Source organism: Cygnus olor, chromosome 15 (genome assembly GCF_009769625.2).
Source record: "Cygnus olor isolate bCygOlo1 chromosome 15, bCygOlo1.pri.v2, whole genome shotgun sequence".
In the NCBI taxonomy this organism is placed as follows: Eukaryota; Metazoa; Chordata; class Aves; order Anseriformes; family Anatidae; genus Cygnus; species Cygnus olor.
This window is the reverse complement of record NC_049183.1, coordinates 929387-946752: the sequence shown is the minus strand read 5'-3', so window position 1 is coordinate 946752 and position 17366 is coordinate 929387. Positions and strand designations below refer to the sequence as shown.

General features: G+C 38.8%; 1 long non-coding RNA gene across 2 annotated transcripts in view; it reads left to right on the top strand.

The window, feature by feature from the left end:
• The window catches only part of LOC121078453, an 87291-nt gene that overhangs the window by 963 nt on the left and 68962 nt on the right, over positions 1-17366 (top strand). For both annotated transcript variants that reach the window (XR_005824571.1, XR_005824572.1), the window contains exon 3: positions 10030-10129. This is a non-coding gene — a long non-coding RNA (uncharacterized LOC121078453). The remainder of the gene's footprint in view (positions 1-10029; positions 10130-17366) is intronic.

Here is a 17366-nt window from a genome sequence, read left to right as displayed (position 1 = left end):
TTACTACTCAAAAAGTAGTAGCATGACCTGAATTACTTCATTGCACCTTCACCCTCTGAAGTGCAGTGCTTGGGGCTACAAGCAGCTGTGGGGAATCTCCTGCCTTGCTAAAAGGCAAAGTTACAGTCTAAAGGTGAAAGAGTCCCATCATATGTACATGCACCACCATGCCAACCTCTAGGAGCAATTCAACTGGAGAAGATGATGATGTGACAGAAATCTCTCCTGCTGTGTCAGTCACTCAGTTTGCAATTAGCTTTAACTCTGTTACAACTTCCAAACTTCAAAAGCAAAGAAACAAAAAGTTATGCTCATAAATCAGTTTAGAACCACACACAGGAATATCCGGTGCCATAAACAGTACAAACTGCACAACTGTAGATTTCTATAAGGTCATATATCCCAAGTTTCTGTGTAGGAGGGACTGACAAAGTCCTCTAGTGGCTGCTACGGTTGGCCATTCAATATTTTCTGGTAATTGCTGTGTAGTTAGGAATAGGAATACAAAGTGGCTCTAAGAGGAGATGCTTGTAGATTTGAAGGAGCAGAAGAAGGAAGCTTGGGAGCACCAGTAGAAGAGGGGTCCCTGCTTGTTGATCCCCTGGGATTTCAGGAAAGAAAGTGGTACCTTGTGCTGAGCCAACCGCTAGGAGCATGGGCAGCCTGACCTCCACCAGGATGAAGCATTAGAGCTGCAGTTATTTAAAACATTCCCTTCGTACACAGACAAGTGTGCCAGTGGAATTGTGCTATTAAACAGAACACTTGGTTTTTAAACAAAAGATGTTGTTGCTTACAACTTAAGTGACTAGAAAGAGGAAAATTGACTGTTCTACTTCATCAAGTACTGCATTAAAGGCACTGCTTGCTAGAAAGTGTATAATATTGCCCCTATAAGAAAACACAGTAACATTTAGTGGTAAAAATAGTCCCCATCTTTCTTCTTCATTAATTTCTCTTGCCTGTGTTTTTAATTGTTGTATAGTTGTCATCCATATTTCATTCTTAGCTAGAAGCTAAGAATAAATATTTTTAAAGCAATATCAACACACTGCCAGATGACTTCAGGCTTTAACTGGAAACAAATTATCCAGGTTTTACTTTTCAGACTTACGCTGGACGGATGTTCTTTGAGTGATCTTTTTTAATGCATTGCTAAGTGTCTCAAAAGTGCTGTTGACCTCTTTCCTGACTCCTCTTTGACCCATTTGCATGAAGGATAACACTGTGAAGGAAAAGGTGATATATCCAAGTACCTCCCTTGGCAAGATTATGTGGAAAGATAAGCTTTTGAAAGCAAAGTTACTGACAATTGAATTCTTAGTGAGCAAACACAAGACGACCATTCCGTGTCAGTTCTTCCTGCTTGTCTTGTCATATCCTAGACTGCATCTTTACAACCAGGTGGAATTTGTAAATGAGCAGATCTCTCCCACTACCAGCTGTTGTACTCTGAATGAGCAGTGGGCACAATTTACCCATAATTTGAGATAAGCCTTTTTTCCAGTAGGTATAATTCACTTTTATAATCAAGGGACTTTTGGAACAGGGTCTCAAAAGTGCAGGCTGTGTAGCCATCACGACCAAGAGAGTATTATAGAAATTCAGGCTAAAATATTGGTCTTACTGGCATATTTGTATGCACAAAATGTTGAAATTTTGATGTGAAAAAGCTTGCAGATGATTTGCAGATATGTCAGATAGGACCATGATATCAGTGTTGCTCTGATTAATTTAGAACTAAATAGAGTAATAGTAATTTCTTTTTTGCGTTTAGCAATTATGTAGCTACAGTTTTTAAACCTTCATTCACAAACATGTAGAAACAGGAAATAACAGTGAAGTTCCACAATGAGACATAGTTAAACAGAGAATCAGTGTTCTAACAGAAGTATTGATAAGAACAATCTCTCCGGCATTACTGTTTATTTTAGAACATACATTATATCAGAGTTCTCAAAAGTTGGTGTTTACTGAGAAATTTCAGTAGGGTTTCATAGAATCGTAGAATCACAGAATATCCCAAGTTGGAAGGGACCCACAAGGACCATCGAGTCCAGCTCCTGGGTCCCCAAAGGACCACCCAAACATCAGACCATGTGCAATGTCCAAATGCTCCTTGGCCTCTGTCAGGCTCAGTGCCGTGACCACATCTCTGGGGAGCTTCTTCCAGTGCCTGACCACCCTCTCGGTGAAGAACCTTTTCCTGATAACGAGCCTGAACCACTCCTGTCAGCTTCAAGCTGTTTCCTTGGGTTTGATCCTTACTATTTCTTTGGACAAGCCAAAAATATGTGAGCTGTGCTGCCTTTTTTCTTTTAATTATTTATTAAATAAATTTTTCTTAATCTGCTAGGAAGAGTGGTATGGATGTCTGTATTCTGTGAGCAACCAACTGAAAGTTGGATCCTTGCTCTTTCTCACTGCCACTGAACAGGGCAGGACATTTGCAGGCTGAAAGATCCAAAACTATACTCTTATGACAAAAGATGGGACTACTTGCAGACAAAGCTGATCTCAATGTAGGGATGTGAAGAAGGCGATAGAAGCCTTAATTTAGCACTCAGATACGACGCTGAAGACTCTTACTTTCCATAATGCTTTTCAGACATAATGTATCATTAGTGAAATAAATGGGACTAGATGATAAAATCTCTCGCCTTTTCCATTGTAATGAAATACTAATGTTATTTTGCTTTTAAAAAATAGCTTGGCTTTCTCATCAGTTTATGGAAAAGTTTCTTAAAAATTTAAGGACAGTGGGAAGGGAATACATTTTTCATGATGTGTATTAACAGCATTATGTCTAATTTTCTTTTTCACACATTATTTGTTTTTGCTGTGTTTACACCTACAGAAGTATAGAAAAGTCTAAGTTGGAATAGACCTCAGGAGATCACCTGGTCCAAACTTGTATTGAAAGCAGGGCCTTAGATTAGGTTATCTAAGAGGCTGTCTGAGTAAGTCTTGAATATTACTGATAAGGTAGATTCCAGCACTTCTTTGGGCAACTTCAAAGTGAAGATTTTTTTCTTATATCCAGACAATTTTCTGTGGAGCATCTTGTATCTGTTGCTTCTTGTCCTGCCAGTGTGTGTCCTTGTGAAGGGAGTACCTCCACCTCCTCTATAGCTATCTTTTAGGTATTGGAATACCATGAGACCACCCCTGAGGCTTTTCTTTCCTAGGCTAAACAAACCCAATTCTTTCAAGATTTCTTTATATGTCAAGTTCTTCAACTCTCTGATCATCTTAATGTCCCTCTTCTTGGCCCTCTATAATTTTTCAATGTTTCACTTGAACTGGGAGGACCAAAACTGGACCCAGTATTCCCTGGGTGGGCTAAAAACTGCCAAATCCAGTGGAATAACCACATCCTTTAATCTGCTGGCAGCTCTTGATAACATGACCCAGCGGGTGACACACCTTTGTTGCAAGGACACACTGCTGTCTCATGTTTAGCTTGCCCATCACAGCCCCCAGGGCCTTTTCTGCAAAGCTGCTCCCTGGGCAGCTGGTGCCCAGCCTAAATTGTTTCTTGTCATCCCTCAGTCCACATTGCAGGACTTTGCACTCATTGAGCTTTGTTGAATTTTATGCAGTTCCTGTCTGTCCCTTTTTGCGATCTGTCAAGGTTCTTCTGATTAGCAGCCCTGTCACCTTGCTTATCAACTGCATCTCTCAAGTTGGTATAGTCTGTGAACTTGTTGAGCGTGCCCTCAGTGCTAGCATCCAGGTCACTAATAAAGACATTAAACAGTAGTGGTCTCGGTATTGTCCCCTGAAGGATTCTGTGGGTCACTAGCTGGACAGTGCAGCACCGGTCACAAATCTTTGAGCCAGCCAATTTTCCAACCACTTCACTGTCCAGTTCTCCAGTCTGCATATCACCAATGTGGTGATAATATCATTAACCATTTGGGCAAGGCATTAGAGGGCTTTGATGATGAAGGGGTCTTTCTCTTCCTGTAGTTGTTTCCATCAGTTCTGGTTAGTTTTACTCTACCTTCCACTTACTGCATCTCTTGTGTTTGAATATAGGATGGCTGCCATTCTAGACTTGGTGGCTCATGTATACCCATAAACGGTAGCACATGGGTTGGTATAAGGGGTTTATATAAGCAGCTTGTGTAAGATGACCCAAAAACTTATTCTCTTTTCAGGTTGAGTTGAAATTACAAACTTTTTAGTACAACACTTCTACTTTAGCATCTGAATTAGAAGAAAGAAAGTCTGAATATAATGGCCTTATTTAGCAAGTTTAGACCTGTTTTTTAAGCACCAGCAGATGGATGGTTCATATATTCCTCAAGGTATTAGTTGAAATGAAGTCCAATAAGATCTCTCATCTATTCTTCTGTAATGTCAAAAATTGGATCTGATTGAGATACCGGATCTCTACCTTTGCATTTCTTTTCTGGTGATTGTTGTGTATAAATGAGTGAGAAAATAACCTTTCCATTGCAATTTTTCCTTTTTTTTTTTTTTTTTGTGACAGTTATTATCTAGAATGTAGACTGTAGGTTGCAGGTTTCCTCTTAGTTTCTGTCTCCCAGCAGGGTGGATGCTGAATTACCCCACAGTCATTGATTCCTATGGCTGAGAACAAAAAAAAAAAGAGAGAATGACTGTATTCCTGTTTGAGCTGTTTTTTTTCTATATTAGTTTTTCATTTGAAGAGGTAGTAATTGCCAAATGCTTAGGGAGGTGTAGAATGAACTTCAAAGCGTTCTTAAAAGAACACTGATAGAAGAAACCTCGTGCACTTCAGGTACAGTAGCATGGGGAAAACTAGTACACAGCTTTAGGTTTTTGAAAGGTCAGCTTACACATGAGGTGCACAAAACAGCCATTTGTAATACTTTGTCTGGTGCTTTCTGTGAACAGTAAATGTTGCCTGCACTTTGTGGTGCTGTCATTCACAGAGCTTCCTATGCTGCACCTTTAGTCTTTCCATTGTTGGTCACTTTTTCTTAACGTAAGTTCTGACAAACAGCTTTGCAGAAATACGAGTATACTTCCCCAGCTGCCCCTTATTCTGCTGTCACCTGCTGAACCAAATGATGTGTGAGTCCCTCCCTCTCCAAAAATACACCTGAAAATGAAAGCCTTTAGGTAGCTGCAGTAAGATTTTGCTGAAACAAGTGAAAGACTTGGGCGTAAATAGCACAGAATGTCAGGGAGCTCTGTTCCATGATTTATGCAGTAGACATATATAGGATTTATTATTTCCAATTTTCCTTTTCTTTCCCATGCTGATATGCAGGACCTATGGAGATGGTTTAATTGAAAAGGAAGAGCTCGCCCTTCCTTTTCTTCCCCACTCTTGCATGTTCTCTTGAAAAATGCTCTTTTTGTATTAAAGTTGTAGGAAACCAATAAAAATTCTTTAAGGAAACCAATAAAAATTCTGACAAAAATTAGCCAAAGCAAACTGTGTCGCTGCCCCTGGAAAAGTTATTACTGGATCTGACAAAGCTATTTGCCAGTGTGGTGATTTCATTATGAGAACTTTTTAAAAGCAGTATTTCAGAAAATGGTTATGGATGGCAGTGGCAAAAGCATTCAGTCCAGGGGCAGTGAAATCAGGAGGATATTTCGCTTCTGTTGGCTAGTGGCTCTCTCTAGCCCATATGCAGAGACTTTCTATTTAGTCAAAAGTTGCGCAGACAATAGTAAATAAAAAAATGAGCTCAGTAATTGGATGTAGCTGTTAAAATCTGTAACCTTAGGTTTTGACAGCCTAGCTTTGTTTGGAAAAGGAAAGGAAAGAAATTGGCAAGGACTAAAGGCAAGCCACAACAAAAAATAAATTGTGGAGCCTCTGAAGTACAGTACAGTATGTCAAGGACTTCATACATTACGAATAAACTTGTATGTTTCTTTCCATCCTGCCAAAACAATCACAATAGCAACCCAACCCTCTAAACCTATCAGCTTTACTAATCAAACACAGAAGAAAAAGACTTCTAAGCAGTCACTGTGCTAGAGATATGAAAACAGTAGTCTAGATCTTAATGTTAAAAAAGAGGACTCATTATTAAAAATAAGGACTTGGCCACAGAAAACTTGCCGTTGCTTGAAATCTGCTGAAGTGTGTGGTTAAAATGGCAAGACTAGGATATGATAGGGCAAACAAAATCCAAAACAAGGTCAAAGTGCCCTCCAATAAAGAAACGATTTTGAAAAGTAGCCACTTGTACTGCTTAGATAAAGAATATATTTTTTCAGTTTGGTTACTGACCTTGTCACCCAAAAAGCAGAAATCTTGAACCGCTCACAAGTCATTAAGAACAAATTAGAAAACTTGCCTGCCTGTGCCTCAAGATAATTGCTCATTTTCAGCATATTTCAAATAACATCAGACGTTTAGAATGTAAGAAATTAATAAATGACATTTTTCATTTCATCTGTAAAGTGAAAGAAGCTACTTAGGATTCCTATTTCCTATTAATGTCCAAGCACACAAAGAGACTTACCCATTCACAGCAAAAGGTGAATGACAACCAGCTCGACCAGTGAGGACCCTGTCCTGCTGTGTGACTCTGTTCTGTACAACACACTTGTAAATACCCAGAACTAGACTCTAACCCATCTATAAGATGTTCTGCTGCGGGGCCCATGCAGCAACTGACAGCATTCCTGCAGCTTTCCCACTTCAACGGCAAGCCTCCATGCAGACACACTTCTCTGCATATAAATTTGTGCACACATACACATGTACCCTTCCAAATATGTACACATAAAAATTCCAGTCCATGAACTGGGTCATCTGAAAAGAATTTTCAGATTAACATATTGTCTGAGGGAGAGCATACGCTACAAAAGCTGTTACTCTGTATGCCATTTGGAAATACATTATCTTTGTTTACGATTATAGTATGTCTCCATGCATAGCTCCTTCTAAGGCTGTCTGTTAGAAGATCAGAACATTGCTCCTACTAAAGCCTTACGTAAGTTTAAGTATTTAATGATCACTTTGCTAAATCTCACAAGAAGAGCATTACAGAAAAGGGAGAAAACTCAGCCTCTACAGATTTTAACACGCACCAAAGTCAGTGGGATATGCATTTGGATATGGATGTGCTCTGTGTGAGCATTTTGGTGCTGCGTGAAACGACAATGAACTAGATTCTGACCTCAGATACGCATTTCTAAATCTCATTGACTTAACTGGATGTTGCCACAGACAGGATTTGGACCTGTGTACTTTTAAAAACTTCTTACAGAGTGGAATTTGTTTCATAGTGATTGCAAGAATTAACACTAAATGGGCATAACATAAGCCCAACCATTACTAAGAACTATAGTTTTTATTGAGTTACAGACTATTCTAATAACAAACATAAAGGTGTTAACAAATCTTGCAAATTTTACATTTTAACTTCCACTATGTAAACAGTGCAGAAGGGTATCGGGAGACAGCCATGTGTTGTAATTCTTGCAACATCATTAGGAGTCTCAAGGCACTTAGCATTTTCTCAAAGACAGTCATAGGAATATTGGGTATGAGGGTAAAAGGCTTTATTCATATTCAAAAAAAAGAAGAAAATATCATCTAAAAGAAGCCCAACATTCTTTTGTGAAACCTATCATTTTTTAAGCCAATCACAAAATGTACTTGTGTTTGAATGTAGGTACTTGGCAATACTAAAATGCTATCATACAGGCCTTCATACAAAAATAAATAAATAAATAATCCCCAAAGCAAGCGAAGCTGTATTATAATAGCTGGGACCTATATATACACTAATTTTAAGTAAACTTTGGGAAGTAAGTAAATGCCATAGTGTTGCAGCAAACTGTAAAGATCACTTTGACAGAAAGGGTACAGACAAGAGCTACTGGTTAGTTAAACAAAGACTATTAACGAGTGGAAAAACTTTGAAGCTGAGAAGGAAAATACTAACGAGAGAGGTCTGTCGGCACCATGCTTGCAGCCCTGGGTGTGTGTGGCCCTCCTCCCTTTTCCCTCTGACCTGCTGCCTGTTTCCACAGGAAACAAACACATGTAAGTCAGAGGAAATCGAAGTGTGCTCCGCCAGGCAGGCTGTTTGTCCAGGACTGACGTCTGCCTGTCAGAATAGGTACTGAATAAGTTGGGCAATTCGAACAGCATCCCTGGGAGCAACCTGCACAGTGTTGGGGTTTAGATCAAGGACAGGATTTGTGGAAGGTAGGAGCAGCACTGTAAATTTTAAGTAAAAGCCATTAAAAAATGTATTTTTATTTTTTAAGAGGTAGTGTCATTAGGATGATCGAGAAGTGAGATAAGGCAAAGTACGGGATTTTTGCAAATAAGTTTTTGGTAGGTGGAGGGGCATCAGGGAGGTACCTGCAAAAGAAGGGGAGAGCAACAGCTCAGGGCATAATCTGTTGGGTTTAGCAGAAACAGCAATTTTTGAGTGAGATCAATCTGCATGGCTTGTACAGTAGCTGCATTCAGGACCTGGCTCTTCAACCTGAGCTGCAAATACTTGTGTTGAGAAAGAAGGAGATGTATTTGCTCAACAAAGAGGAGAGCAAATATAGCTAAGCTGAATTTCCCCACTGATGGGAGGTAAAGTCTTCTGTGGAAACAAGTGCTCTTCTGGGAAAGGGTTTCTTTCTCCCTCCCTCCTTTCCCCCACCCCATTCCAGGACTTGAACACTTGTAACTGTTTCCTTGCCAGGCAAATGTCATCCACCACACACTTGGATCCACTTTGTTGCTTCTTGCATTTATCCTGCGATCAGTCTAGACTTGTCTCGTATTGCTTTGCATTCCTGGCAATTTTAAGGAAACATATGTCTTGCTGGCAGCACGCGGGCTGCTCAGATTGAACGAGATGCGGCCGGGGTGCCCAGGCTGGCCTGCTTTCAGAAAACCGCAACAGCCTCATTGCTCTTCCTTTTAAGAATCCCATCTAAGCTGTGTTGCTTTCTTTTGTCTGCGGTTAAAATGTCATGTAGGATGCTGTTTACAGTCCTATCTGTGGAAAACCATATTCTCATATAACAGCTACCCTTGCAGTTCTTCCTCTTTCATTTACTGAGCGAATATATATCTCAATTTTGTTCCTGTGCGAAGCCATTTTACAGGTGTGTCTTCACAAAAATTTAACAGCAAATATAATCCAAAATATTTCAGAAGGAAAGGAATAACATGAGTTCACATTTCCATACAAGTTGTGTAACTCACTCGATGTGCTTAGCCCATGGAGGAACCAAATGGGCCAAGGTCTTCTCTTGAGATCATCTTGTCCTGAAGGTTAAAAGTTTGGTAGAAGGGCACTCACAGCGATGAATGAAAGTTTCAAAATCTGATCATTTATTTATTTATTTATTTGAGAGTGGGCAGGTAACCAAAACCCTCTCTTGGGGGGCTCATTGAACAGTGCAGAAGGTTTTGGGGATTGCTCCTTTTCTTTTTGAGGTAAATTATTCTGTTGGCTAGAATACAAGCTCAAGACTGCAGAGACTTCACTAGATTTACTCTTCTTATAATGCTAGGTTGTCATATCACTTCTTACCTATGAAACGGACTTTATACTTACCTGCCATCCAGGCTTATTATGAAGCTTAATCAGCCTGTCAGAGATGAATTCTATGAACCTTTCAAGATGATGGTTATGATTGTTTCCATTGAACTGATATGGTTCTTACTGATGCGCTTTTGCTTTGCCTTTCATGGTGATCTGAGACTAACTTGTATCTAAAGAGTGATAGAGACAGAAAAAATTTGCTTGAAAGACTGAGATAAGACTGTCTAGCTCAGTATTTAAATCCTCCAGGGGTGGAAATCCCACCACCTCTCTCTTGGCCTGTCTCAGTGTTGTACTACCCTCCTGGTAAAGAAGGTTTTCCTAATGTTCAGGCTGAACCCTCAGAGCTGCAATGCGTGATCATTGCCCTTGCTATACTGTTTAACAGCATGTAGGAGAGTTTGGCTCCAATGTCTTTATAAATCCCTTTCAAATAGTTGTAGGCAGTTATTAGAATTCCTGTTAGCCTCCTTTTCAACAAACTAAACAAATTCTCTCTTTGTAGGACGTGTGTGAAATTTGCTGCACGATGCAGTGTGAAACAAGCAGGGAGAGAATAAGCAGGGGAGCCAGATGAGAGCATGGTGCCACAGCAGCTGTGTCTGGTGAGTAGCACTGAAGTATCTGCAGGGTTGAGGTGCACGACCCTTTGCTATGCTCAGTTCACCAGAGGGTATCTGGTAGTGAGGCTGACAAGGAATTTCTTAGCAATGGCATTTTTTTTTAGGATCTAAGGACATATTTATGTCATCAGTTCCCTATTCGATCAGGTTTTAGATGCAGATAAGTGAATCGCGATAGGTATCAGGAAGTTGAAATTTCTAAAAAGGACAGCTGTTCATAGAATGTGAATGGTATGTGCCTAACCATTTTCTGCTGTCTCTACTTGAATGTGTTCACGTGTGCCTAGGTTACTCTAGGAATTAAGATCTGTGAGGCTGCAGGACCCACGTTCTGGAAACCTCTATACAAAGAGAATTAAATTTAATATTAAATCAGTCAGGACATATGTTAGTTTATATTTTTGTATGACCTAAAATGTGTCTTAGGGATGAAGAAACTATGGCTCTTGATCGCACAACAGCAACAACATTATCTTGCTCCCAGTTATGTATAAATTCATCATTTAAAGCTCTGTGTTTCTTTATGTAAGTAATAATATGCATTTGAAAATTGTTCCCTGTGGCACAGCGCCATATGTTATCATGAAAGCACTAGAAGAATGTTACACATGACCTGTTTGGCCCACTCTTTTTTAGTCGAATCTGTCACTGTATCAGGGTGAGAGAATATTTCCATTTTAGTAAAGTTTACAGGTTTTGATTGCATTTATTTTGTCCATCTACAAGTATGGTTGGCAATACATATAATTCACTAAATCAAAGTATCTACCCTAAGAGGATTTTGAGAGTAGAGCCAGATGATTTGTTTCAACAGCACAAAGCTAAGGGGATGTTGGGACATAAGAATGTAGGTGTAGGTGATATTGTATATTGGACTTAACCTAATGTTAATGAATATATAAATAAAGTAGAAAAAAATTGTTTTAAGGTTACATCCTCTACTTATAGTCTGAGCATTCTTTCAAGGAAAGGGTAAGAGATCAGTAATGCTCACGTGCGTAGCTGTATGGAAGGTAACAGTGATGCTTTGTAGTTTTCTATAAGCAACTGAATGGGGACATGCTAAGATAGACAGTCACTATAGATGCAGGACATTATCTCCAACAGTGCTTGATAACTTTATCTATAAAGCTACTTCTCCTTTTCCTCTGTGATTTCATATTCATAGCTTATGAAGTAAAGGAGGTTATTTCAGCTAGTAGCAGTATGTGCTTTCATACAATGGGTAAAATATATGCAAAACAATGTAGGTTTCTCACTTTTTGCATTCAAGACTGTGGAAAGCTGATAAACATGGAAGTCATGACAAAATTTATGTGTGTTTTTTGGCAAATGTAGTTGTGTGCATAATAAATTGATGCCCTAATCATTTTTCAGATTTTTAAGCCATTTAAGTGCAATGGCTTAAGTGGGGCTTGTAAGTATCTGCTGGTTTTGTTGAAAAACGTGGAAAAATCTTTTCCTCTGTTCTGTAATAAACTTACATTAACCAAGAGTATAGTCCTAAATATCATTCAGTAATTTTGCTTCCTGTAGCCCAATCATTTTCGACTGCTAATTATACATCTGCCATTTTGTTTAAAGAGCAAACAGTACAGCAGTCTGCAATCTGTTTAGTTTAAATTCACAGGAAGGGTGTTAAAATTCTTCAGGGTCTGTCATATTCAACCTTTGGTTAATAACAGTAGTCCCTCTTTGAAAAGATTTACTGCTTAGCAAACGTTTCAGTTTATTAATGATTTATGAAGTCACGAAATGCACAAAATTTCTAGCCACTTGTAGTGGGAATTGTAAGAATTGGACTTCTAGTTCAGTATAAAAGTAAGAATGCCTTTTGTAAAGAAACATGTACAAATCTATGTTAAATAAGTTTTTAATTGCTTGCAGTGCATTTCTATGGTAACCTTTGTCTGATGACCTATCTGTTCCAGAATCTCTTGAATTATTTAGCTGGTACATCTACTATACTCATAGATTTTCCTCCTCTCTTCCTATCACATTTTTTCTTTGTCCAATGTGATGGTTTGCAAAGAACTGTGAACTCATCAATGATATATCACACTCCCTGAGCAATATGTACACATATAAACACTACATATACGCATATACAATATGTATACAGTGAAGACAATATAGTCTATAGTCAATGTAGATGTACACTATGGGTTGTATACTACCAGTCTTCCATAATACAATCAACAAAAATTGCTCATAGAAACAAAATCCCAGGGGCATCATGTCGTATTTCATGCAGGAAGGTTACAAAGAAAGAAATGCACCAAGATCAGATCACAGAGCAGAATTTCTCCCTAGATAGCAAGGCTGCGTAATGCCTGGTCTGCTCTTGCATCTGCCAGCTGCAGTCAGACAGACTGCACTGCTGAGCAGAAGTTGGAAGAGATTAGACAATACAGGGAATAAATAATAAAGTGGGGCATGAAATAGTTTTGTTTGTTTGTTTTTCCAGTAATTTCCACTTATTGCCCTTGTAGTGGAGAAGTGAACATAAAGAATGTTTGAAACATCTCATGTTATCTTTCTCCTTTGTTCAATTCAAGGAGGTAATGCTGGTCTGCACACACAGAGTGAAAGGAAGAGTGCTGCTAGAAAACCAGACTGGGTTGGCACTCAATCTGGTCATTAACAGTGCAATAAATACCCAAATTTAAAAAATGTAAATATCATAGGGTAAAATGCCTGATTTTAGCAACACTATTAACATACAGTCAGTTACATTACAGTTACTATTACCATTCATTTAACTTCCGAAGTTTTTCCCATTCTGAAGACAAAGTGGTTATATCATTTTAAAAGCTCTGCCTATTTTGTAATATTTAATTTAGAACTATTCAAACTCACATATGCTGCTTAACCACAAAATGCACTGTAAGAGCATATTATTACAATAAATCTTAGAGAGATGATCAAGTAATATTTTAACTAATACATAGGGAGCAGAAAAACTAGCAGGTAGCTTGCAAGAGCACTGCTGTAATCTACTTCTAGTTTCTTTGGACCTGCAAATCTTTGTGAATAAAGAAATAGAAAATAGGAATTGCATCCTGACCATTCTGTGTGTCACCCCGAAGGCTTTGATTTTACAAGCAAAACAGATGCAGTCACAGTTTCTGAACTGAACTTCTGAAGCCTTTTCATTCACAGTGTGCTCCTGTGTTTTAGGAGAAGTCAGTCAGAGCGAGTCCATCCGCCTCAGATGTTGTGGGAGGCAAATATCTGAAGGAAACATCAATTTTAAAGAAAGATTCAGATTACAGGCACAGATAGCAATTACTTTTCTCTTGCTTTAGCTGTTTCTATCAGCTTTACTTTCAAAATTCCAGAATGGGTGGTTTTCTCAAGTTTGTTTCACTCCCTCCAAACCTGGGGAATGGAAATATTAAATATGAAAAGACTTTTATGTTGTTTACCAAACAGGAGCTTCACTGAGAATTAGATGAAGAAAAAAAATTATGCACTTCTCAGGAGTCTCCTATAGAAAACTTTGGCTTAGTTGTAGTATTGTGAATTGTGGAGCTGATGTCTGACTTGTCTCCCTTTTTTTTGCCAAAATTTCTGATCCACTTAAGACATCTTGGGAATAGTTTTTTTAACTATAAGCATTTACATAGGTAGTGTTATAAATGCTTTATGCACATGAAAATGCTCTTACATTCTGACAGTCATGCAAGAAATACTCCTAAATACACTGTACACAGGGTACTAGACTTATATGCACCATTGATCATTCTCTTCAAAAGGTAGGGCAGTATGTCCTGTTTCATACATGCAAAACTTGACCTTGTAATCCACCCACTTCTAGAAGCACATCAAGCATGAACAGTATGAGCCCAGAGGGTCCATGTAAGAGAAAGTTGTTCCTTAAACACTGAAACGCGTTTTAACTTTTAGCACAGAATCTCTGTTAAGCCCACAGTAGCTATAATTGTGTTCTGTGTATGCAGTTGGGAAGCTTTAATTTTATAGTCTTAATCATGATTTTAAAGGCTGCATTGTGTTTATGCTTTGACATTTTAGAATATTAAAGTTTTACAAATGTGTAAATGGAGTTTTCTATCTGATTGTTTCTGCTTAATGTTTATCAAACAAGATGAATTTAGCAGGTCAGTCCTGCAGTATCTGCTCGCTCCTAGGGTACTGGTCTCTCAGCTGAAGCAGAATGAGTAAGTGATTTGTTTTACAGTGGATCAGAGGGGCTGGGAATTTGAATCTATTTCGACTTGCCTGCTTCAGTTCTTAGAACTCACACCACATACTACATACACGTCAGTTAGTGTCTTTGTTTCTTATTTTATCTATCCTTTATAATCCTCTTTGTAGTAAATGGAGAAGAAAGAGAAGAAACAGATGTTGGTTTCTCAATTACTTAGGTCATTCACCAAGTATTTTGTGTCTCATGCCTACTAAGAACAGAGCAGACTATAATCATCTGCCTACATAGGAATGTTTGAATTAAGAATCAGAAAATTAATATGACTCCTTTAAACTAACCAGCAAATTGGAAGGATATAATAATTCCTGGGTTACGCAGAAGGCTGCACGCAGTCTAACACCACACACCTACCATTTCTAAACTGTTGCTATCTTAAAATGAGAGATTGAATTTGTTAGGAAAAGCAATTTGTGCAATAGATAAATAACTCCAGAGTCAAATCTTACAAAGCAGAATCATTGATTCTGATCTAACATTATTATTATGATCGATGTCTCATTTCTCTTCTGGGTTTAAAAAGACAATCCCACAATAGCACTGGTCATTCTGCATCAATGGTAGGCAGGGCTAGTTCTTCACTGTGGCATGTTTCATATGTCTCTTCCTAGCAGCTCTCATCACATTAGACAAGATTTGCACAGGTGAGATGTAAAACTCTCGCTGAGCTTTGTCAGTTGCACCAAGCTCCCAAGCTCTTGCAATTGTCAGCTTGAGGAGTTTCCTTCAGAGGCTGGGCAAAAAAACAGAGTAAGCAGAATAACATTTTCCCTTGACCTTTCATGGTTTTTGTGAGCTTTGCTCACAAAATGTTGTTATGACTGGAGGTGGGGTGGGAGAGTTGCTTTCTATGGCAATAAATCTGTTATGAAAACAAATCTCTCAGTGGTTCCATGTACGGAATAAGATTAACATATGTGCTCCAGTGTATCTCTGTCTCACTGTTCTGTTGTGCTTAATACAAAACTGAGGTGACATTTTCTGCTCCTGTGGTTCTTTACTTTTTTACTTATTTGTGCGTCTCCTTCTGGCCCTTTGTTCTGTGACATTTTTAGCTATCAGCCTCACTGGCCTTTTTCTCTGTCCTGTGTGCTGAGATGATAGTTGCTACTTTATTTTCCTACTTGTGAATGAACTTTTTTCCATAGACTTGACGGAAACAAAAGATGCTGATTAAGATGTAATCTTCATCTTTTTATTGCTTGAGCAGTTATTACCTGCTCTGCACTGGGTCATCCTTTGATTCTTGATTTTCTATCACCTGTACACCACCTCCATGTTAATAGCAGGTCCTTGCATTTTCTTCAACGATTATTTTCTGCTATTTCCTCATGCCTTCTCTGTCTAGTTTATAAGCTTACTCTTCAGTAGTCTTGCGGTCTAAAACTGTGGCTGAATGTAACCTGAAATTCACACATTTGCCAGTCTCCTATGGCTGCTCAGGAGTATCTTAATATAAATTTCCCTTTAGGAATTTTAATCTTATCATCAAGGTCTGGATAAGTCAGCTTTTATCACCCCCTTGGAAAAGGGGAAGTGTTTTTCAAGTCACGTTTGGGGAAAAGGCTGGAAGTGTTAAATGGCTACAGTTACAAAGATTAGCACTGGGGTTAAATACAGCCCTTTGTCCATCTAGAGTACTAGCTAGCTATGTTTTTTTTGTTGTTGTTGGTTTTTTTGATGTTAGTTTTGTTGGGTTGGTACAATATCTATCTTCCTGATTCTTTTTTTCCTCACTAAATAATGTTTACAAGTGATCCTGGGAGAAAAGTAGGAATTTCTAGATGTTTTATCAGTGGTGCCTGAAGAAAGGTACATCTTTTGTAAGCTAGTAACTTGTATCACTGTGTCTGGACTAGCTGAATGAGGGTACAGAGAAGAGTAATCCTGCTACTGCATGGCATGGGCTATTCAATTTAGCCCTGGACCTGGGATATTGAGTTCTTGGTGGTTGAAATCTAAATAGGTGCAGCTCCTATGCTATTAGGGGGTACCCCAGCTGACTAGTATAAATCTATCAGGGCACACTTACATTTGTTGTAGGGTGTATGGGTGAGCATCTTAAAGTATCTGGCTTGAGTTGGCCAGAGGAATGCTGCTGTGGTAGGTAAATGCCTTTTTTGTTTTGTTAGTCTCATACAGGGAGTGCTTAAAAGGTAGGCACGTGATGGTAATGTTCTGTTAGAATTGAAGCTTAAGCAAAGACTGTTTGCTTGTAGATTCAGAAACAAAAGCTTTCATTTCCTCTGATCAGGGAAAAAAATCTCTGGGATACTTCCTAAGCACATAATGAAAGAGCCATGTACAGAAATTGTCTGTGCTATCTGTGAAGCCAGTTCTCTTCTGGGATAACATAGCCACTTGTTGCACTGATGTTTTACTTGACAAATAATTGACCTAAATCAAGTCAGAAGTTTGCTATTATCTCTCGATATTGGTGACGCAGTACAATATGAAAACACAGGGGTTCTAAAAGTTGCTTTGCTGCCAACGCCTTCTTGAAAGACCAAATCTTATAGCATAATTAAGGTATTTAAAATTATGATCTGCTTCTTTTTTCTAGAACAGTTACAGGCATGCATAAACTTACATCTACACAAGAATAGGAGGGTGGAGAAAGCTATACCTTGGACAAATGCATGTCAAATGCTATTAGTTTCTGGAGAGCTTTGTTGGGTGGCTTGAGGCAGTAGAGAACAGCGTCTAAACATGTCCAAAGTCAAACAGGCATTGAGAACTGCCAGGTATTTAGAAGATAGTGACAAATAATGCCCCAGAAATGTTGTACTTGGGGAAATCCTCCCTAATGGAGGAAAATGGAAAAGTTGCAGTTCATCTGTAACTTTGGTAACACAGTGGTCCCTGAAATCCTGCCTTCTCCAGGCCTGGGTTATTGTTTGGTCCTTTCCCTGGAGGGAAGGGAGGGAATATTCCTTGCCTTCTTACACCTCCTTTTAGTTGAAAGGTAGAAGCTTTTTCTATATTTTCTCA